Source organism: Nannospalax galili, unplaced genomic scaffold (assembly GCF_000622305.1).
Source record: "Nannospalax galili isolate Female #2095 unplaced genomic scaffold, S.galili_v1.0 scaffold184, whole genome shotgun sequence".
Classification (NCBI taxonomy): domain Eukaryota; kingdom Metazoa; phylum Chordata; class Mammalia; order Rodentia; family Spalacidae; genus Nannospalax; species Nannospalax galili.
The window spans coordinates 1,166,112-1,190,162 of record NW_008351649.1 but is presented as its reverse complement, the minus strand read 5'-3'; the positions used below and the strand labels follow the sequence as shown (position 1 = coordinate 1,190,162).

Sequence of the window (24,051 nt, the reverse complement as noted above, 5' to 3'; positions counted from 1 at the left end):
CCGGCGCGGCGCTGCGCAGCTCGGTCTCGCGGCCAGAACGCCGGGCCCGGGAAGGAATTCGAGGCATTCGCTTTGTTTGACTTGCCAGTAGACAAGTCCCGGGGACTAATTAATGGTGGAATCTGCAGGGAGAAGCGGGCGAGCCGCCGGTCCCCGCCCGCCGTCGCGGTGAACTTTCCGCAGCGCGCTGCTCTGCGCACCCCACCCCGCGGCCCGCCGGAGAAGGGAGCCATGTCTGCCCGGAGCGCAGGAATGAAGTGCGGTTTCAGGAGCCGGCGTGGCCTGTGGCGACAGTGGAGACGTGCGTCCCGGGCATGGCGGGGCCCGGGGTTGGGGGGCGCTGCGCACCGGGTTTGCAGGCCGCTCCGAGGTGCCTGCGGTTTCTGCTAATTACCTTGCAGGAGGCTCTGCCGGCCGAGAAAGCCCGAGTTGCTCGGGAGCATCTGTTTCTTCATCGCGTCAGCCCCTTTCCTCACACTGCAGAGCTTGTTGTGGCATGTTTCGGAAATGCCGGGGACTGTGCTCACGCTTGGCGGTGGGAGAGGGGAGGGGGCAAGGAGAGCAGGCTCACCCCCCCCCGCCCCCATCCAAATGCCCGCAGTGTTCGTGCCCCTAGAGCCCCAGAATGCTTGCAGATTCTCGGTCGTACCTTCTCCGACTTAAATGACCTTGGGGGAAAGGACTGTGCTTCCGAACGCCTCGTGGTGGCTTTTCTGTCCGGGGAGAAGATACTCTCTGGACCACCCCTGCCTTTGGAGGTATTTTGAGAAGTGGGGTTTGTTCCAGGGCATTTCTTTAACCAACTGCTGTGGTTTTGGCTTGAGGAGCTGGACTTGTGACAGCCGGGGATAATTCAGATCACCTAGGAAGATTTTGCAACCCCTGATGTGGGAGAGAGGGAGGGAGGGAGGGGCTTGGATTTTAGGTGGATATTTCCTTTTGGAGAATCTGTACAGTCAGTTCCAAATTGCCTTCTGTCACTTTGTGTGCCGTTTTGGTGGCATTTGTGTGGTTAAATTGAATAACCCCCATAGAAAATTCTTCTCTTGTTAGAAATAATTGTTTTGCTCAGAATTTCCCCTTGGGGCAGATTAAGGTTTTGCTCAATTTACTCCCAAGAATTTTCCAGGTTTCTAAAATTAAATCCCTTTTCTAAACATAGTTACTAAAGTTTGCAAAGCTAGAAATAGTGGAATGGGGAAGAAATGGATTGGTGTATGAACAAGGCAGTAAGTCTAGTTTCACTGCTGACCATCAATGACACAGATTGTTAATTAGCCTTCTTTGATTTTCTTTTTTAAGGCCTTAAGCCCAGAGAGGGAACTAACCATGTTAAGTTGCCTCCTCTGTGCCCAGTAATATTGCTAGGTGGTGGATATCTTATATAGTCTTCTCAATTCTGTGAGGTGATAGTTGAGCAAACCAAAGGTCAGAAGGTAAAAATGACTGTCCCAAGTTCACACATTTATAACAAGAAGTGGCACTGGAATTCAAACTCAAGTCTGTTTGGAAGGTTCATGGTTATTTCCACTATGCACGCTGTCCTGGGAAACCAAGAAACTTGGTTTGTAGACATTTGGCTCAGTCACTGGGTCACTGTGGACCCTAGAGTAAGTCACTTAAGTATTTTCCAGTAGCCCTCAGTATTGGTGGGTGGTTGTTCGTTTTTTGTTTCATAGTGCCTATATAGCCCTGGCTGCCCTGAACTGGATGTGTAGACTAGGTTGGTCTTGAACTCACAGAAGTCTACCTCCCTAAGTGCTTGGTTTAAGTGGTGTGTCACCACTCCTGGCATATTGGTATGCTTTTAAAGTGTGCTAGTTTTTTGAGAGAAAGAAATATAAATATGTACTCTATTCAGTAGGTGCTTAATGATTTGTCTATGTTGGAAACATTTGTATTAAAGTACAGAATGTCTCAGTTGATCATACATCTACATAATGGAAGCTTGTAGAAAGGCAATGGTCCTTCCTCTGAAGAGGCCACCATTAAGGTGACATTCATGACCCAGAAATTGAACCACTTTTCATCTAACTGTTTTGGGACAGTGCCAACCCAGGGTAGATCATGCATGTACAACTCAGATATTCCAATCTGAAAGATTTGGTATACATTTTGATGCACATAATAGATACTCAGTAAATATTTGCCAAATGAATGTATACAGGGTTGGGGTATAATTTGCATATGATATAATTGACCAATGTTAGTGTATAGTTTGATGAGCTTTGACAGATGATATTGTGTGGTCACCACTACCTTTATTCTTTTAGAGCTGTTTGTTTTCTTTAAGGAATTGATAGCTGATTGATCCCACCAAAGGTTGGGTTTCTGTGCTTTAATACTGTGAGATTAGAGTGACTACTAGAGTGTCAGTATGCCAACTAGGTAGGAAATAGGGAAACCTTAAATATTTAGTGGTGAGGACAGGAGAGGCAGAGACATCTGATTTGGAGAATAATGATTTTCTGTGGGAAGAAGTAGATTTTTAGTTACTTCTAGGCTAAAGGATATATTTTTGGTAGATGAAACAAAAAAAAACCCTAAAGTTTTATTAAAAGTAAAACTCTTGTGTTTTCATTTTCCTTCGAAATGGTAGCTTGTGTACATAAATGCTTAAAATGTTACAGGTGACATAACATGTCCATAATACTTACGGGTGGGGATGCTATGCAGTGATTGAAAGTCTAACCTCTCTCCTATTACAGAATTTACCTGTAATGATGACCTCTGATTTATTTGAGCTAATAATCTACAAAGGGGAGAATACATTAGGTAGACATTGTGGCTTGCTAGAAAGACATGACTTTTTCCTTTACTGAACCTATCCCAAGTTGCTTTAGCTTGAGTCTCTATCTTAGGAAATGCTTAAAACCTCTGCTACCAAGCTTCTAGAAGCCTCATTTCTGCTCCTTCATTCTTCTTTTCTCATTACTCATTTTATTCTGCATGCTGACTATACACAATCCTCCATTCCTGTTTGCGAATTTTTCTGAGAACTGGAAACTCTTTGTTAGTGTACACTGTTGGCCTTTCCTCCATATACCATTAGGAAATAATAATTCAATTAAAATACCTAATATCAACGTTTTGGGTGACTCTAGGGAGAAAATAACTATGAGGTAGTCATTATCCTCATTTTATACATTAGGGACTGAGCTCAGAGCAGTCACTGCCAGGGACATACCTTTTTTTTTTTTTTTTTGAGCTCAGGCAGGTTGATACTCCGGTTTGGAATCTTTCATTATAGTGTGGTGTATTGTCTGGGGTGTCTCAGGGAGAATTTGAAGATGCCGTATTAAAATTTGTGCCAAAATCTAACAAGTACACTAACCTTCCTAGCCAATGTTTTCATCTTTCTCTAAATTCTTGGATATACCTCCTTAATTCTGAATAATTTGCAGCTCACCTTTTAGTGCATAGTTCCTTTCCCATACACAGCACTTGTAAATACAGTGCTTTATATTAGATAGCTGTTACAGCTACTCCTCCCTTTTATATATACCACAAGTTTCCATTATCTTAGTTTGTTATTCAAGAGCCTCATATTTGCTTGTGCCTTTCTGTTCCTGTTTTATCTGGACAGTCTTAATTTGTTGGTTTTTGAGACAGGGTCTCATATAGCCCAGGCTGGACTCAGACTTGCTATGTAGCCAAAGCTAGCCTTGAACTCCTGGTCCTCCTGCCTTTAGCTCCTGAGTGTAGCATGCGCCAACGTTGATTTAATGAATTAATGGAGTCCGTGTGTGCGTGCGTGCGTGTTACAGGGGGTTGAACCCAGGGCCTTGTATATGCCAGGAAAGTGGTCTGCCACTGAGATGATGTTTTTTTTTTTTTTTTTTTTTTTTTTTTTTTTTTTGAGTCAAGGTCTTGCTTCACATCCTAAACTAGCCTTGAACTTGCTGAGTATCCCAGGCTGGCCTTGAACTTATGATCCTCTTATCTTAGCTGCCTGAGTACTTGAATTATAAAATTATAGACATGTACCACCATGCTCAGCTTAAGTCATATTTTGAAATACGTTACTGAAAACTTGCATAAAAATCTAAAAAATTTTGATTGATTTATTTTTATTTTATGTGTGTGAGTGTTTTGGCTGCATGTATATAAGTGTACCCATGTCATGCAATGCCTGTGGAGGTCAGAAGAGGGCATTGCATCCCCTGGAACTAGTGTTACAGATGGTTGTTAGCTGCTGTGTGGGTGCTGAGATTTGAACCCAGGTCTCCTGTAAGAACAGCCAGTGCTCTTAATCACTGAATCATCTCTCTAGCCCTGCATAAAACTTCTAAAAGCTATCATACCTTTATGTTTTGTTTTGTTTGTTTTGTGGTACTAGGGATTGAACATGATATCACACATGATAGGCAAGTGCTTTGCCACTGAGCTATATACCCAGATTTTTTTTTTTACTTTTTATTTTGAGACAGGATTTCACTAAGTTGCCTGGCCTTAAAACTCATTCTGTTGACGAGACCTTCCGTCCGTCCTTCCTTCCTTCAATTTATTTATCTCTTTGTGTGTTTGAGACAGAGAAAAGAGAAGTGTGATAATGTTTTTCTGTGCAAAGACCAAAAGAAGGTGTTAAATCCCTTGGAGCTGGAGTTACAGGCATTTGTGGGACACCTGACTTGTTAAGTGGGTGCTGGGATCCAAACTGTGGTCCTCAGGATTGCCCAGCAAATGTTCTTAACCATTGAGCCATCACCCCAGTCTCTGACCTTGAACTTTGATGCTTATGCTTCAGCCGCAGGAGTAGCTGAGATGATAGGTCTGTGCCACCAGGTCTAGTTGCCATAACTTTTTATCAGTATACACATACATACATCACACATATATACACACAGAACACACACACACACAGACAGATGTAGAAATGGTGAGAGAGAAGACAGGCACATACCATAAGAATGCATTCTGAGATGGCTTGGTGGGTAAAGGCTCTTGCTTCCCACCCTGATGATCTGAGTTTGATCCCTGGGATTCACATAGTAGAAACAGAGAACTGACTTTTGCAAGTTGTCCTCTGACCTTCACACATGTACCCTGAGAGTGTCAGGGTACACCATGAGCATGTACTGTGGGTATGCCCTACTCCCCCATACACACACACACACACACACACACACACACACACACACATGAGTAAATAGTTTAAAAAGCATGCAATTTGATGATGTTTTCCTATGGCAACATACCTATGTAACCAACATCTAGGTTAAGAAAGAGCTGTACAAGTATTTAGAAGCCCCCATTGAGTCCCTGCCCCTCCTCTACCACCCAGGATGATCACTGTCCTGACATCTACAGCATAGATTAGTTTTACCTTTTTATAAAAATGGAACCAAATGGTACATATCCTTTTATTTAAGACAATGAGAGCTTGCAAGATTTTAAGTGACTTTTCCAAATTTGGACTATATTTGGAATATAGTACAAATTCAGACTCTGTAGCCTATAATGCATAGTATAGTCTGGCTCTGTATTTCTCTCCAACTTCATCTTATTCCAGTCTCACTGCCCATTGTGCTTAGCTACATTAGCTTCATATTTATTTTGAAGCCAACAAGCTGTTTTCTACCTCAGGGCCTTTGCTTATATGACCGTCTCCTCCTTGAATGCTCCTTCATTCTCTTTGCAGACCTAGGCTTATATATGGTGTAAGAGACCCTTCTCATCACCCTGCTAATCCTTCCCATTATTCCGTGTTACTGGCTTCTGTCACCTTTCTTCATAGCACCTATTATGACTTATAATGATAAATCTGCTTGCATGATTATTATGCCTTTCCCATTACATCCCATAGGAGTAGAAAACTCACTTGTTTTGTCCTATAGTGTATACCTAGTACCTAACACAGTATGGCATGTAGTGGGTATTTAATAAATATTTAATGATTATATTCCCAAGTTAGTACCTTTGTTGTCATTACATTTCTTCGTGTTTTTCTTCTCTTCTGATGTTGTTTTACTATTTAAATCTTTTCCATCCTATGAGTATCAGCTCAGTTTCCCCTCATTGTCATCTAACCTGACTTTGTGCTAGTAAATTTATCTTCTTGGGTCAGTGAGATGTCTCAACAGGTAAAGGCACCTGCCACCAAGCCTAACAACCCGAATTCAGTCCCTGGGACCCACATGATGAAAAAAGAGAACTGACTCTTGTGTCCTCTGACATCTGCACATACACTATGACATACACACCCACCCATACCCACACCCACATGAGAGAAAGAGAGAATAAAAGGTAATAAAAATAAAATACTTGTCAGGCGTGGTGGCGCACGTCTTTAATCCCAGCACATGGGAGGCAGAAGCAGGCGGATCTCTGTGAGTTCAAGGACAGCCTGGTTTACATAGTGAATTCCAGGACAGTTGGGGCTACAGGGAGACCCTGTCTCCAAAAGACAAAAATAAATAAATAAATAAATAAATACACTTATCTTCTAAATGCTGTTTGTTTATTGTTGATGTTCCCTTTGTTCTTGGTAAATCATACTAGCTTGTCTTAATTGTCCTAATCTTATCTTGTTGGATCAAAGCTTCTTTACCAAATCTTAAACTGTTTTAAAATCACATTTTAGTGTCTATGTGTCTGTTTCTGTGGAGGTCAGAGAACAACTTGTCGAGTTGGTTCTCTCCTTCTGCTGTGTGGGTCCTGGGGATCAAATTCAGATTTTTAGGCTTGACAGCACATGTCTTTACCCACTGAACCACCTTGTCATGCCACTCAAAAAAGTTTTTTTTTAAAGAATCATTTATTGTGTGTATGATGTGTGTATATGGAGGTATGCATGCCATGGCACATGTGTGGTAGTTAGAGGACAAATTTGTGGAGTTGATTCTGTCTTTCTACCTTTATGTAGGTTCTTGTGATCTAATTCAGGTCAGCAGGCTGTAGATAGGTGCCTTTACCTGCTGAGCCATCTTCCTGGCCTTCTCAAAAATCTCTAGCTTATAATGCTAATACTTGTCATATTCTTAGTTAACTTGACTAACATATCATTTTAAAATAATTTTTCTTAATGTGTATGAGTGTATTGCCTGCATGTGTGTAAGTATACTCATGTTGTGCAGTGCCTGCAGAATCAGAAGAGGGTGTTGGATTCCCCTGGAACTGGAGTTAATGGATGGTTGTTAGGTGCCATGTGGGTGCTGGGAATCTGAACCCAGGTCCTCTCCAAGAGCAGCTGTTGCTCTTAACTACTGAGCCATCTCTCCAGCCCCTATTTATTTTATTTCTTTTAAAAAATTTATATATTTGTGTTTGTGTGAATGTATATATGCTATGTATGTGAGTGGCAGCAGAGACCAGAAGAGGGCGTTGGATTTCCTGGAGCTGGAGTTACAGGCAGTTGTGAATTGCCATTGTGGACATTGGGAACCAAACTGGAGAGCAGGGAGTGCTCTTAACTGCTGAGCCGTCTTGCTAGCCCACATACTAGCTTATATCTTAATTTCCTATTTGATTAGAAAGTTATGGGCAGAAGCTAAGTTTGTATTATTTACTATTCCTCTGTTCATTTCATTGAGTGCCAGGGGTTCGAACCAGTGACCCCTGGGGAATGATGATTGGGGATAAGCACGTCATTCGCCAGCCCACGCCTCCCCCAATACCCGGGGACACTCAGACGCAACGGGGAGTCTAGTCAGGCAGGGACTCACTTATTGCAGGTGTTACAAAGCTTATAAAGGCACCTGGAAATCCCCCCCCCCCCAGGGTGTATCTTAAGGATGGTCACGCGCTGATCATGCACTCCTCAGCAGTGCGCAAGTATTCTTCAGACTTTCAGAGCAAGCCAGGCTGCGCCCCCAGTAACTTCCTTTTGGGCCTATGCGAGGTGGGGCCTTTAGGTCCCCACAACTGAGCTCCACACATAGTAGGTCCTCAGTCGAGGTTGTGTTTGTATGCCTGATGTGCAGGACATTGGGTATCTTCCTCTATATATCCTTTCCACCTTATGTTTTGAGACCGGTCTCACTGAACATGGTGCTCATTGATTGGCTAGGCTGGTTGGACAGCAAGCTCTAGGGATCTGCTTGTTTCTTCTTCCCCTCTCAGACTGGGGTTACATGTCCAGCTTTTATGTGGGTAATGGGGACCTGAACTCAGGTTTTCATGCTTGCATAGCAACCACTTAACCAACAATGATATCTCCCCGGCTCCAGCTTAGCCCTCCCCTACTGAAGCACTTGGTGCACGCCTATCCTTTGGATTAAAGAAAACATGATGGAGACTACCATTAGAAAAAGGAACTCGCTAGGCACGGTGGCACACGCCTTTAATCCCAGTACTTGGGAGGCAGAGACAGGTGGATCTCTGTGAGTTTGAGGCCAGCCTAGTCTCCATAGTGAATCCAGGACAGATGGGGCTACAGGGAGATCCTGTCTCAAAAAGACCAAAAAAAAAGGAACTCATCTTAAGAAGCCTAAGATTAAAATTGCTACCTACCTATACATACATAAGCAATATCATGCTCAAACTCTACTGAAGGTAAACGTGGCGATAGATGTAGTAAAACATGGGATCCCAGCATTTAGAAGGCAGATGCAGAATTGCAAAGTGGGGACCAGCCTGAACTATATGGTGAAGCTATATCTCAAAAAACCAAAGTAGGGCAGGGAGATGGCTCGGTAGGTAAAACATTTGCCTTATAAGCATGAGGACCTGAGTTCAGATGCTCAAACCATATAAAGCCTGGCACCATAACACGTACATGTGTAATTCTAGTGCTACTGCAAGATAGAAAACAGAGGTAGGAGAATCCCTGGAATCGTGTATGGTCAGCTAGTCTGGAATGTACACCAACAAAGGAGATCTTGTCTCAAACAAGGTGAAAGATGAGGTCTAACCTCTGATGTTGCCCTCTGATGTCCATATGCGTGCTGTGGCATGTACTTGCTCACTCTTCCCTGCCCCAAGAATACAAATGGGGGGAGGAGGGAGGGATGAAGGGAGGGAAGGGAGAGATACTAACAACAACAAGAACAAAAAGTAGGGGCTGGGGAGATGGCTTATTTGGTAAAGTACCTGCTGTGCAGGCATGAGGACCTGAGTTTGGATCCCCCATTACCCATGTAGGAGTCCTGAGTCTTTAACCCCAGCATAGGGAGGTAGACACAGCCAACCAACTTAGCCAAATGTGAGCTCCAAATTCAGTGAGAGTCCTTGTCTCAAAAATGAGGTGAAGAGTAATTGAGGAAAGACACTTAATGCTGGCCTCTGGCTTCCACATGCATGTGTATCACTTGTATGCATACCCACATGTACATGTGTGTATATCCACATGAACATATACATAACCCCAGGAACAAAACCCCCAAAAAAAAAAAAAAGAAAAAGAGAAAGGAAGTCTTCAATCAGATCTATTTAAAGCTACTAACTTTATTGTTATAAATGTTCTTGGTAATTACTCTTCCCTTTTTAAATGTGTAGTAGTAGTAGTAATAGTAGTAGTATATGTACTTTGAGTCAATTTGAATGTGTATTAGTACACAACTCTTAATTGAGTGGTAAATATAAATCTTTTTTAAAAAATATATTTTCATTTTTTGTGTATGAGTGTAATACATGAATGTGTATAAGTATACCTGTGCCATGCAGTGCATGGAGGTCAGAAGAGGCCATTGGATTCTCCTGAAACTGGAGTTACAGATGATTGTTAGCCACCATGTGGGTGCTGGGAATTGAACCTGGGTCCTCTATAAGAGCAGCCAGTGCTCTTAACCACTGAGCCATCTCTCCAAACCATAATAGGAAGTTTCTGAGAGATGCTGGTAATTTTGTTAACTTTCCTAAAATTATGGGTGTCCTTTATAACTATAGAAACATTTTATGAAATCAGGCCATTTGCTTTTTAACATTTTTACTCCAACTAAGTCAAAGTTAGAAAATAGATACAACATATTCACACTTACAGACATCTCAAGCCAAACAGTAAACCATAATAAATTGACTTTTAAATTTTAATGTAAAGAGACAAATGAAAATACCTGGGGAATCCATTATGAAAAGTTTTCAGAATTGATTACAAAGTTAGTTCATATTCATTCCGTTCTTCTACTTCTTGCACATTCACAATGGAATTGTTCATAACCTTAGAATACCCAAATTTCTAAATCCTCAAATTTTGTTCAAATATACCTTGTAACATATCTTGTAGCCTAATTCTTTACCCATTGGTTGTTCATTATTGGCATATTATTTAACTTTTGATTAAATAATACTTTACTTTAGAAAGCTATGAAGTTATGAAGTTTCAGCTCTATAACCTCAGAAAAATAGAATTTTTCCCATCCTTAAAGTGGTGAATGTAGTTGTGACCATAAATAGTTTAGCATACACAAGCACTTAGTTCATAATGTTGGCACATTAGTAAAATTACTTCAGTTTCACTTTTGCAGTTTGTCTATCAAAAAAATAGAAAAAAATTCCTTTTTTTTTTTTTTTTTTTTTTGAGACAGGGTCTCCCTATAGCCCTAGTTGTCCTGGAACTCACAAAGATCCGCCTGCCTCTGCCTTCCAAGTGCTGGGATTAAAAGCGTGTGCCACCACACCCGGCCAAAAATTCCTTTTCTAATTACTTTCAGAACTTAGTACAACTTAGTCTAAAGTCAAATAATATTCTTCATGCATTGGCAGACTGAAAGGAACTCAAGAATTCTTAAAAGTTGAATTTTAACTTTAGTAGCTTCTGATTATGCTAAGCAATTTTCTCAATGACTAGTTTGGTTTTTTGATTTATTTACTTATATATTTCAATTATGTGTATATCTCTGGGTGGGTATGTGCAGGTGCTTGCAGAAATCAGAGGGGTCTGATACTCCAGGAGCTACAGTTACAGGTGGCTGTGAGCCACCTGACATGGTTACTGGAAATTGAACTTGATCTTCTGAAAGAGCAAATATGCTCTTAAGCACTTGAGCCATCTCTCCAGCCCCCAGTTTATTTTTATTCTATGTGTATGAGTGTTTTGCCTGCATGTTAGTATATTTGTGTGTACAGTACCCATGGAAGCCAGAAGAGGGCATGGGATCCCCTGGAACTGGAGTTACGGACCAGTGTTAGCTGCCATGAGGGTGCTGGGAACCAAACCCTGTCTTCTACAAGAACAACCAATGCTCTTAACTGATTATGATCTATCTCTCTAGCCCTGACTAGTTTGATTTTAAACAGTAAATTTTTTTTTCTAAATTTTATTATTTTTATTTTATGTGCATTTGTGTATTGCCTGCATGTAAGTGCACCTGTGTCATGCAGTGCCCGTGGAGGTCAGAAGAGGGCGTCAGATCCCCTGGAACTGGAGTTCTGGACAGTTGTTAGCTGCCATGTGGGTGCTGGGATTCAAACCCGGGTCTTCTGCAAGAACATTTAGTGTTCTTAACTGCTGAGCCATCTCTCCAACCCCAGTAAAAAATTTTTAATGGTTTATCTTTAGTCAAAGTATCAGCTGTATGGATGTAAGTTGTGTTAGGAAGAAATGATTTCTGGGTGCTTTAGCCAGCCCATCTTCATCACCTACAGAACGATTCTGCAACTAGAAGTGTAAGATAATAGGGGTGTTTTGAACCAGTATACTGCTTAAAATTTAAAATAAATATTAAGTCTTGTTATAGTTTTGGGATAGTGATATTAGTATTAGTTACTGACTTTTGCTAATTTTAGGTACAGATCTAAAAGTCAGTCTTTCTCTCTCTTTCTCTCTTTCTCTCTCTCTCTCTCTTTCCATCCCTCCCTCCCTCCCTCCCTTCCTTCCTTCCTTCCTTCCTTCTTTTCTTTCTTCTTTCCATATTTTTGAAACAGGTAGCCCCAGCTGGCCTGGAACTCACTATGTAGACCAGACTAGCCTCAAACTCACAGAGATCTGCCTGCTTCTGCCTAGAAGTGTTTCTTACAGCATTAGTTAAAGTAGCTATGTGCCATTTATGTGTTCATATACTTATTTATTCAACAAGTTCTTAGTGAATGCCCCTCATGTTTCAGGCTTATAATCTGATTTAATTCTCATGAAGCCCTGTTTCACAGTTGAGGAAGTGGGACACAGAAACGATGTGTTTATAACAATAGTGTTATGAAGCTGTTGAGAATCATAATTGGCATGTCGTTATTATTATTTGCAGTGGTAGGAATTAAATTGCATGTGCTTAGCAAATACTCTACCATTGAGTTATATTCTCAGCCCCAGGATTTTAAACTAGTTTTTGGAATCTTGGCATGAAGTACCTTTTCTGCTAGATTTTTGTTTTTTGTGAGGGAGACATTAAATTTTAAGGCTCTTCTAAGTAGTGTGTAGTCAATATGATTAGATAACCAGGATGTGATTTAGCTAAGTTGGGATTTCATTTTTTTTTTGGTCTTTTTTGTCTTTTTGAGACAGGGTCTCCCTGTAGCCCCAGATGTCCTGGAACTCACTATGTAGACCAGGTTGGCCTCGAACTCACAGAGATCCTCCTGCCTCTGCCTCCCGAGTGCTGGAATTAAAGGTGTGCGCCACCATGTCTGGCCTTTTTTTTTTTAAACTCCTTACTTATCTCTTAAAAAACGTGGTGATGCACATCTTTAATCCCAGCACTCGAGAGGCAGAGGTAGGCGGATCTCTGTGAGTTCGAGGCCAGCCTGGTCTACATAGTGAGTTCCAGGACAGCTGGAACTACAGGGAGACCCTGTCTCAAAAAGACCAAAAAAACAAAAACCCCCAAAACAAAAACGGGCTGGAGAGATGGCTCAGTGGTTAAGAGCACCAACTGCTCTTGTAGAGGACCTGGGTTCGATTTCCAGCACCCACATGGCAGCTTCGAGCCATCCTTAACTCCAGTTCCAGGGGAATCCGAAGCCTTCTTCTGACCTCCACGGCATTGCATGACACGGGTGCACTCACATACATGCAGGCAATACACCCAAACACATAAAATAAAAATAATTAATTATTAAAAAAACAAAACAAAAACAAACCTGCCTGGTGTGGTGGGGCATGCCTTTAATCCCAGCACTCGGGAGGCAGAGGTAGGGGGATCTCTGTGAGTTTGAGGCCAGCCGAGTCTACATAGTGAGTTCTAGGCCAACTGGGGCTACAGGGAGACCCTGACTCAAAAAGACAAGAAGACAGAACAAAACAACAACAAGAAAACCCAACCACAAACAATTGTAAAGCAAACAAACAACTTTGAAAGTCCTTTTGGAGAATCCCAGCTTCCCAAGCCAATATGAGTCAAATGTAAATTGGAAGCCAATATGAGTCAAATGTAAATTGTTAAGAGTAGATTTAAAGAAACACTGTACCTTCAGAAGGCCCCATGGAGCAAGTGTTAGAGAAGTACATTAGTTGATACTAGAGAATTTCACTTGTTTTCTGTGACTTTCAGTATCATTTTGCTGCTTTTTATACAGATTGGGTAGAATATTTCATATTTCCAGTTTTGATACTGTGTAATTTTATGATCAGATATCTCTCTAGGAGATATTTGGAAACTATTATGATGGCTTTTCAAGTGCAAACATCAGAACTTTCTAAAATGGGAAGTTTTATATTTATTTGATGAAACTCCAAACTGAATGTATAGTAATCCCCTCTTACCTGGTTTCAGTTACCTGTAGTCAGTCTTTGGTCTGAGAATAATATTTGTCTTGAAGTTATGATAATAGCTCAGTGGCAGAATGTGTTCTTGGTATGTTGCAAGGACAAGGCCCTAGTTTTCATCTCTAGTAAGACCCCCATTACCCATTTTAAAATTTATTTGAACTTAATTTTTGAGACAGTGTCTCATGTAGCCAAGACTGGCTTGGAATTCACTATATAGCCAAAGCTGGCCTAGAACTCCTGATCTTCAACTGCCTCAACTTCCTCAGCGCTGGAATTACAGGCATGTGCCACCATGTCTGACATTTTGAAGTTGTGTTTTATTTCTCTCCTATTGTTTTTTCCTTGACTGCTTAAAGAGGACCTACATTCATATTAGTTTTCTTTTCTTTTTTTTTTTTTTTTGAGACAGGGTCTCCTTGTAGTCCCAGCTGTCCTAGAACTCACTGTGTAGACAAGGCTAGCCTTGAACTCACAGAGATTCGCCTGCCTCTGCCTCCCAAGTGCTGGGACTACAGACGTGTGCCACCACACCCAGCTCATACTAGTTTTATTGCAGTATTTTATTATAGATGCTCCATTTTGTGTTAATCTCATGTGCCTAATTTATAAGTTAAATTGTGTCATAGGTATATATTTATAGGACAGACATAGCACAGCTAGGTTAATCGCCTCAGTTTTCAGGTGTCCTCTCCTGGTCTTGGGCTGCATCTCTGTGGATAAGGTAGGGCTACTGTACTTCATTAGAATTTATTTTCAAAGCATATTGTACACTCCTAAACCTGATAAATCTTTATTTTCTCAAGGGGTTTATATTAACCTTTGACAGGCAAGTCTGGTGAATGAAGTGAGTGATTAACACTTTTGGTCGCATGTGAGATGACATGTAATTCTAAGAGGTGGAGACTGGGATTTCTTTGTATGTGAGATTTGCCTTTGAGAATCTTACAAATGGAGTTTTAAAGGTTTGGAGCCTTGCTTGCATGATTAGAAGAGAATCATGCTTCCTAAAATGATTCTGTTGAATAACATCCTTGTTTTGGGTCTCTAAATAATAAAATTATTGCTTAAATATAAATTGTTAGACTTGTATTATGATTGAGCTGGAATTCTCTTAATGAATCGTTAGCTTGTATTAATATTAGTGTGATTTTACTTATAACTTTTATAAACATTAAAGTCTTAGGTTTGACTTGTGGTGGTGGTACATTCCTGTAATCCCAACAGAAGTCTGAGGCAGGAGGATTTTGAGTTGAAGGCCAGACTTGGCTACTTAGGGAGACCCTGTCTTAAATAAAAATTAAGAATAAACATTTTATAGCTTGCTGACAGCCAGATTTGGATAGTAACAGATTTAAAATTGGTTATAAACATAAGGGTGAAATCCATTTCCTGATATACTTACCAATGATTGTTTGTATAAGTTTTCTGTAGAAGCTGAAAAGTTCAAGTAGGAAAATGTAGCATACCTTAGCATGACAACATTTTCTATTTATGAAGCCTTTGGGATAGAGAACGCCTCCATTTTATAGATATGAAAATTGAATCTTAAGATGTGATACCACTTTGTTTCAGGGGCAGTGTCAAGCAAGGATCCTACACTTACTCTTGAACATTTACATTGTTCAAGTTAGAATACATGATGATTGTTTGAACTGTGTACAGAAAAGATCAGTATTTCCTAATAAATATCATTAACACTTTCTCATATTCCCTAGGACAAGAAGAATACTATACTTAGATTTTGATAGACTTAGATATTCATTAAATATGTTTAAGTGGGAGACATAAAGTAGAAGCTGGTTAAGTGTAGAAAATACTTAATGGGATGATAGACTGAAACACATTACTCTTGGTAGTTACTGTTTGTAACTGTAATGGTCTCCTGGCAGGTTTAAATAAGGAATGCTACTTTTTAAAAAGATACTGGCAATTGAATTCAGGGCATTGCACATAGTAGGGAGCCTTCTATCACTCTGTGTGTGTGTGTGTGTGTGTGTGTGTGTGTGTGTGTGTGTGTGTGTGTTCGTTCCTGTATAAGTACAGGTATTGTCTGTGGAGGTCTTAGGACAACCTTTTGTTGGTCCATGACTTCCACCTTGAGACAGGCTAGCTGGTCTACAAGCTTCTGGCTAGTCCCTCCTCTCTACCTGGCATTTCCCCATTTGGGTGCACTAGGATTAGAGAAGCATGTGCTACTGCATTGGGCTTTATGTGCGTTCTGGGATCCAACTCAGGCATGGCAAGTCACCTACTCTCCCTCTCTCCTTTCTTCCTTTCTTTTCTTTGTCTTCTGTATCCCAGGACAGCCTCCAATTCTAGGTACCTGAGAATACCTTGAATTCCTGATCCTTCTACCTCCACTCCTCCAGTGCTGGGGTTACAGGTGTGCACCACCATACCTGGTTTTATGTGGTGTTGGGAGTGAAGCCTAGGACTTCCTGCTAGGCAACACTCTGCTGCTGGCAGACCCATATCCCAGCCACTTAAGACTTAAAAAAAAAAAAAAAATAGAGATAGGGTCTTATTAAGTTGCCCAGACTGCCCTTGAACTTGTGATCATCTTTCCGCTGTGTTTACAGGTTGGCACCCCGAGACCCAGCAGAAATAGTTTTTGTGCTTTGTGCTGCAGCAATACTGGAGAGTAACATGAGATATTTTTATTATTTTTATGTGTATGCATGTATTGCCTGCATGTATGTAAGTGCACTCATGTTGTACAATGCCCACAGAGGTCAGAAGAGGGCATCGGATCTCCTGGAACTAGACCCCCATGTAGGTGCTGGGAACAGAACCTGGGTCCTCTGCAAGAGCAGCCAGTGCTCTTAACTACTGAGCCATCTCTCCAGCCCCGAGATATTCTTAATAGTTTGATAAAATTAGACACTTTCAAAGTGTGTTTTGTAGGAACTTGACTGATGATTAGGAAAACACGTTTGAGATTATATTCTAAGGCAATTCGAAAGTGACTATAAAATATATTGTTCTTGGAAATCAGCTCAGTAGTAGAATGCTTGCTTAGCATGCAAGGATGTTGGTCTGTTGTTGGTCAGACATGGTCAGGGTGAAACTCAGTGGTAGAGCACATGCCTAGCATACCTGAGGCCCGGAGGTCAATTCCCAATGCCCCTTGCAGCCCAAAAAATGTTCTAAAGAAAGGTGATAGAAAAATAAATAGAATAGTGAGGCAGTTAAAGGCCCAGGGAGAAAAGTTGAGATGCTAAGGAATGGAGGGATAGAATTTCAAGTTATAAATAGAGCATAATGGAGTACAATTAGTGATGTTGGGCAGTAACAGGAATAATCCATAAAAGTGCAGAGTATGTTCAGGGGGGAGAGGGGACAAGAAACACTGACTTCAGTTACAATTTTGGTCAGTTTCAAATCAGATTTAAAAGCCAAGAATTTCATCATTTCTGTTTGGTTTATAGTACTTGTTTTGTATTCAACCCAGTGCTAAAATGTGGGGCAAGCAAAAGGATAAAAGAAGTGCCACGTGTGGCCCTTATTGTAGGGCATTTAAAATTCTACCTGGGGAGACAGCACTTAGTTTTGGAAACAGTTCCATAGCTATATTGAACTGAATATAAAAGCCAAAATGAGGGGTGTAGACTAGTGGTTCAGAAACCAGCCTCATTTCAAGAGCTTTCTATTTTTTAAAATAAGGACATGAAAATGAGAAACGTGAACTCTAATATTACCATTTTATAAAAGATGAGACATTTAAAAGCATATAAGATGCCAGGCGTGGTGGTGCACGCTTTTAATCCAGCACTGGGGAAGCAGAGGCAGGGAGAACACTGTGCGTTCGAGGCCAGCCTGGTCTACATAATAAGTTCCAGGTCAGCTGGGGCTGCAGGGAGACCCTGTCTCAAAAAAAACAAAACAAAACAGATAAGACAAAGAATATCATAATACCATCTTAGAGCAAAACAGTTTTGAATACTGGGTAATATAGCCTTCTGAAAATGTATACTAATATTCTTTGGTAAAAATGCATTGACGAGAGGGGCTACTGTCAAGCCTGTTATACTATTAATTCATCTCAAAATGAGTTTGTAGTTTACTGTTTAGTCTGGCCTGAAGTTTGAGGACTTCATGGAGGCAGTTAGATTAAATTTTACAATGATGAATTGTTAGGATCTGGATGTGAAAAAAAGAGGATGATTTTCCAGACTAGGGCAAAGCCAAACCAAAGATACTGAGACAGGAATAAACTTATATGATTGATGGACTTGAGATGGACTAGGAGGAGGTTAAGACTACTGAAGTAGTGTCTGTGAACAGTATCAGCAGTCACACTGAGTTTAGATTTGCTAATTCTTGGGAACCATTGAAGGTTTATAAATTAGGCAGTGAGTTGACGTATTTCAGAACTATAGCTGATTAATTAGGAGTTGAGTTAGGCGACCAGTTAAGGATTTTTTAACTTTATAGTCTTCCCTCCCTCCCTCCCTCCCTCCCTCCCTCCTGTGACACAGTCTCATTCTGTAGCCCTGCCTGGCCTGGTACTTGCAATATAGCACAGACTGGTCTCAAACGTGCAACAGTCCTCTTGCCTTAGCCCCCTAAATGCTGGGATTGCAAGCATGTGCCACCATGCCCAGCTCCAGTTAAAGATTTTTCTTTTAAAGAAATTTAGATGTGAATACTACTAAGGCATGAACCTAGAGATTGAGTGAAAACAAAAAGACTGTATATTGGGATGGAGGGCTCAGTGAGTAAGAGTGCTTGTTTTTCAAGTTTGAGGACCTGTGTTTTGTTTTTTTTTAAAATGGGAATTGGAGAGATGGCTCAGTGGTTAAGAGCATTGACTGCTTTTTGCAGAACACCCGGGTTTGGTTTCCAGCACCCACATGGTGGCTAACAACCATTTGTAACTCCAGTTCCAGGGGACCCGACTCCCTCTTCTGTCCTTTGTTAGCACTGCATCACATATGCACTTACGTATATGTAGGCATAACACTCATACACGTTAAATAAAAATAATAAAGAATTTTTTTTTTTTTTTTTTATAAAGAGCCAAGTGTGGCTATGGGCAACTATAACCCCAGAGCAGAGGGTGGAGGCAGGAAGATTGCTGAGGCCTTACTAGCCAGCCAGTCTAGCAGAAAAACAGTAAGCTTCAGGTTCAATAAATAGATCTGTCTCAAGAGAATAAGGTGGAACATGATAGAGTTCTTCTGGCCTCTGTGTGCCGATAGAACACACACAGATATATATTAGAGACTTTTTTAAAAAAATTATTTTTATTTCGTGTTTTGCATGCATGTCTGTATATGTACCACAAGCATGCCCAGTATCTGAGGAGACCAGAACAGGGCATCAAATCACCTGGAGCTGGAGTTATAGACAGTTATGAGCCACCATGTGGGTGCTGAGAACCAAACCCAGCTGGAAGACCAGCCAGTGCTCTTAACTTCTGAGCCAGCTCTCCAGCCCTAGAGAGGTTTCGATGAGGAAAGAGAGCTAAATGGCAAAGAAGAGAAAAGTAAAGATAACTCTAGGTTGGTAAAATTGAGAATTATTTGTGATTATTAGTTAACTGGTTGAGAAAGTGGAGAGATAAGATACAACCTTTATTACCTCAAATTCTTTTTGGAGGGGAACAGGGATACAGAGGTAGGCCTGGCTGACCTGGAACTCACAGAGATCCATTTGCCTCTGACTCCTGAGTGCTGGGATTAAAGGTATATGCCACCTAGTAGGTTTTATTTTATTTTTAATTACGTATATGCGTGTGCATGCATGTGTGTGTGTGTGTGTGTATGCCACGTGTGTGCAGGAACACAGGAAGGCAGAAAAGATCCCCTGGAGCTGGAGTTACAGTCATTAGTGGGGTGACGAGTCTGGGTGCTAGGAACCAAACTCAGGATCTCTGAAAAAGCAGTACTCGCTCTTAACCACTGAGCTGTTTTTCCAGGCCTTATTTTTTAATTGTATGTATGTATGTGTGTATGTATGTATGTATGTATGTATGTGCACATGAGTGCAGGTGCTCTTGAGGCCAGCAGATGGTATCAGATGCCCTGGAGCTGGAGTTACAGGTGGTTGTGAAACTCCTGACATCTGGACCTGAACTTGGGTCCTTTGCAAGAACAGTATGTGCTCTTAACCCATTGAGCTATCTCTTTAGCCCCTCTTTTGTTTTTTATTTTTAAATATTTGTGTGTGTGTGTGTTCTGTGTGTCTTTGTGTATTCTTATGTGTGTGGATGTGGGAGTGGAGGTCAGAGGATATCTGGTGGGAGTTGTTTCTCTCCTACCATGTGGATTCTGGGGATGGAACTCTGGTTATTCAAATGCTTTTACCTGCTGAGTCATCTTACTGGCTCATTTTTTAATTTTTTGAGATAGGATCTTGCTCTGTAGTTCAGACTAGCCTCAAATGTGTGGAAATCTTCCTGCCTCAGCTTCCTGAGTGCTAGGATTATATATATAGGCATGAGCTGTCATGCCCAGTTCATGTTTTTTATTTTGAGACACAGTCTTACTAAATTGACCAGGTTGTCATTGAAAACTCTTTGTAGCCCAGGCAGGCCTTGAACTTGCGATCTTTCATGTTTTTTATTTTGAGACACAGTCTTACTAAATTGACCAGGTTGTCATTGAAAACTCTTTGTAGCCCAGGCAGGCCTTGAACTTGCGATCTTTCTGGCTCAATCTCCCCAATTAGTTGGTGACATATGCCTATGGTTGCCAGGTCTGAATGGCTTTATTTTAGAAATACTTATTTTAAAAAATAGATTTCAAATCACTAAACATTGTATAAGTTAATTAAAAAAATTTTTTAATAGCCATTCACGGGGGTGCATACCTTTAATCCCAGTTCTCTGGAGGTAGAGGCAGATAGATCTTTGTGAGATTGAGGCCAGTGTGGTCTTCAGCCTGGCCAACTGGGACTGCAGGGAGACCCTGCCTCAAAAAAGCAAAACAAGAAAAAAAAAATTTTTATATGTATAAGTGTTTTGTCTACATGCATGTAAGTACACCATGTGCTTGCACTGCCCATGGAACTGGTGTTGTGGGCAGTTTTTAGCCAGCATGTGGGTGAGTGCTGTGAGCCAGACCTGGATTCTGCAAGAGCAGCCATCTCTTAACCGCTGAGCCATCTCTCTAGTGCCCATATGTATTTTATTTTTTTGGTTTAGTTTTATTTTCTACATATAAGTGTTTTGCTTCTATGTATGTAAGTTCACCATGTACACGCAGTTGGCCATGGAGGTCAGAAGACGGCATCAGAGCCCCTAGAACTAGGGTTTATGCTAGTTGTTATTCAGTAGTGGGAACTGAACCTGTGTCCTCTGGGAGAGCAGACTGCTGAGCCATTTTTCAAGCCCTATTATTTATTTTGAGACAGGATCACACTGTGTAGCTCTGGCTGACCTGAAATTGCTATGTAAACTAGGCTGGCTTCAAACATACGAAGATCTACTGGCTCTCACTCATAAGTGCTGGGATTAAAAGCTGTGTATTACTGTACCCAACTATATAAGTTATGGAAATTGTACTTTAATCAGTGCCATCATTTTTAGATTGCCAAATAGAGAGGAATTTGGGACATGCATCTTAAGAATTTTTTTTTTTTTTGTCTTTTTGAGACAAGAGTCTCCCTGTAGCCCCAGCTGTCCTGGAACTTACTATGTAGACCAGGCTGGCCTTGAACTCACAAAGATTGGCCTGCCTCTGCCTCCCAAGTGCTGGGATTAAAGGCATGCGCCACCACGCCCAGCAAGATTTTTTTTTTTTTAAAGTGGAATTTGTCCTATGTATATCAACAGCACTGTAGCAGTAAACTGAGTTCAGCTTGAAGGTTTAGCTTATGATATTTGTTAAAATAGTTTCCACTTTTGTCATTGCAGTATGTTATTATCTACCATTTCTTTAGCATCTACTGTTTAGTAGCTGCTTGGCATGTTTAATACTGGAATCTTAAAATAGGCATCATTTTTCCTCTACAGATGAAGAAAGTGAAGTTGGTAGAGGTTTAAGAAATGTTCCTGGGGGGCTGGAGAGATGGCTTTAGAGGTTAAAAGCACTGACTGCTGTAGCAGAGGACCTGGGTACGATTCCCAGCACCCACATGGCAACTAACAACTGTTCATGACTCCATTTCCAAGGTATCTGACCCCCTCTTCTGACCTCTGTAGGCATTGCACAACATGGGTGTACTTACATGTAGGCAATACACTCATACACATAAAATAAAAATAATAAAATTTTTTTAAAAAAAGAAATGTTCCTGGGGGCTGGAGAGATGGCTCAGTAGTTAAGAGCATGGACTGTTTTTGCAGAGGACCTGGGTTCGATTCCTAGCACCCACATGGTGGCTAACACCTATTGGTAACTCCAGTTCTAGGATATCAGACACCCTCTTCTGACATTTGTGGGCACTGCATGACATGGGTGCACTTAACGTACATGCAGGCATTGCAGTCATACACATGAAAAAAAATTCCTGGAGGAACTGTTAGAGTTAGAATCTTACTCTTCCCAAGTTCTTTTTTCTACTTTGTCTTGGATTAGACATAATGGGAATGGGAATAAAGAGTGGGTTTGTTGAGATAACTGATTGGACTGTAACTCAGGTTGGTGAAATGCTTACCAAATGTTAACTAGTTGTTACCGGTGTTTTTCTATCTTACGTGTCTATGAGTTTGGGCTTCACAAGTCCAAATATGATGATCTGTAACTCTAGTTCTAGTCATATGGCTTTCATAAATCTTTTGGATAATTTCTGTCATTTTGTAGAACTGAAGAAATCTTTATTAAAAACAAATGTCTAGTTCAACAAACACACATATAAACTGTTAACACAGTTCAACAAATTCTTACTCAAAATTTACCAAGCAAGAGTTAAGAATTTTTTTTATTTTATTTTATTTTTTTTTGACAAGGGTCTCCCTCATCCCCAGCTGTCCTGGAAGTCACTATGTGGACCAGGCTGGCCTGATCTCACAGAGATCTGCCTGCTTTCTGCCTTTCAAGGACTGGGATTAAAGGTGTGTGCTACCCCACCTGGCTGAAAATGGGTTTTTAAAGATCATTTCTCTTGGAAACTTTGGACTGGTTAGTGCTGAAGACTTAATGTCTGTGGTGCCCAGCACTTGCCTATATGTGTCTTTCTATTCAGCCTGTCCTTTGCAGTCACACAGTGCTTTAACCTGTCAGTCTTCATTTTTAGCATTGACCATTATTCTAAAGTTCTGTTGGCTCAGCACCACCCTTTTCCACTTCGTTCTTGATGCCCCTTTACCAGCTGTTTCTACTGGAGCTAGGAGGAGCCTGTGTGCAAGTATGAGCAAAGTCCTAGTTCTCGTTCTTCCCTTTCAGCATTTCCTGTCTTCTGACTCATACATGAAAGGAAGCCTTCTTCTGTAGTGAATACTATTCATCCCATTATTGCTAGCTAAGTCTGCTCCAGCTCTCTCAGTGGGGAGGAGGATAATCTGTTTCTAGTCTAAATTTACCTCCCTCTAAACTATCTCTTAAAAAATTCCAAGTATTCATTTTATTGTGTTTAAGGATTATCATTCCATTTGCCACATCTTTCCAACAAATTGACATTCTAGTATATATATTTTTTACTTTTGTATATAACTTCTGTATTTCTGACATAAAATTAAGCATGTGTTCTAAGAGAGTGTAAAAATAGGCTCTTGAATGTTAAAAAAAAGTAACACCTGACAGAACAACTCTTTAAAAGGAAAATGCCAACATTGCTAGAATAATAGTAACTGGAATAACATGCCAAATGAATGACAAGAATGTTTTAAAATAGTTGTTTTACTATAAATTGGAGATATTTGTGTGGAGATTTTAGGAAATTGTTTTCAATCAGCTTAAAACTCTCATAAAACTGATTTCCTTTACAGTTTTTTCTTTTTTTAAAGACAGTCTTTTTATTTCACCCTGACTAGCCTGGAACTCACATTATAGACCAGGCTGGCCTTGAACTCACAGAGATCTACCTGCCTTTGCCTTGTAAAGTACTAGTATTAAAGGCAGTACCACCACACCCCACCTCCTTTATAGTTTTTCTATCTAAATTTTTTTAAACATTATGTTGTCCATTGACGTCCCTATTCTTGCATTAATTGATTTATCACATTCATATATGTAAAAGAAAGCCAAATGTCTTCCAGACTGTAAGATAGAGGAATGATTTCAGATAGTGCTTAGGCCTTTTATTAACACAGTCACAGTCTAGAGAAGGATGGACCCTGAGTCCTAACCATAGTAAGACCTGTCCACAGATCTGTATCTGTCAGAAAATGGCAGCCACATCTTATAAATGGAAATGCTTATGCATGACAGCTGAATTCCCCTTTTTCAGGATTGGTACATGTTTGTAATCCTAGCTGTGGAGAGATGGAGACAGGAGGATCAAAAGTCCATGCTTATCTTCAGCTACATAGAGAGTTTTAGGCTAGCTTGGGCTACATGAGACCTCATCTCAGAAAAAAAAAATCCCTT

General features: G+C 40.7%; 1 protein-coding gene across 5 annotated transcripts in view; it reads left to right on the top strand.

Moving 5' to 3' along the window:
- Luzp1 (leucine zipper protein 1) overlaps window positions 1-24,051 on the top strand; it is a 90,196-nt gene that overhangs the window by 529 nt on the left and 65,616 nt on the right. Inside the window, exon 1 of one of the 5 annotated variants that reach the window (XM_008848577.3) lies at window positions 7-758. The exons of the other annotated variants lie outside the window; for them this stretch is intronic. The gene's annotated coding sequence lies outside the window, so the exon portion shown is untranslated. Of the gene's footprint in view, window positions 1-6; window positions 759-24,051 lie in introns of those variants that run through there. 5 annotated transcript variants of the gene reach the window in all.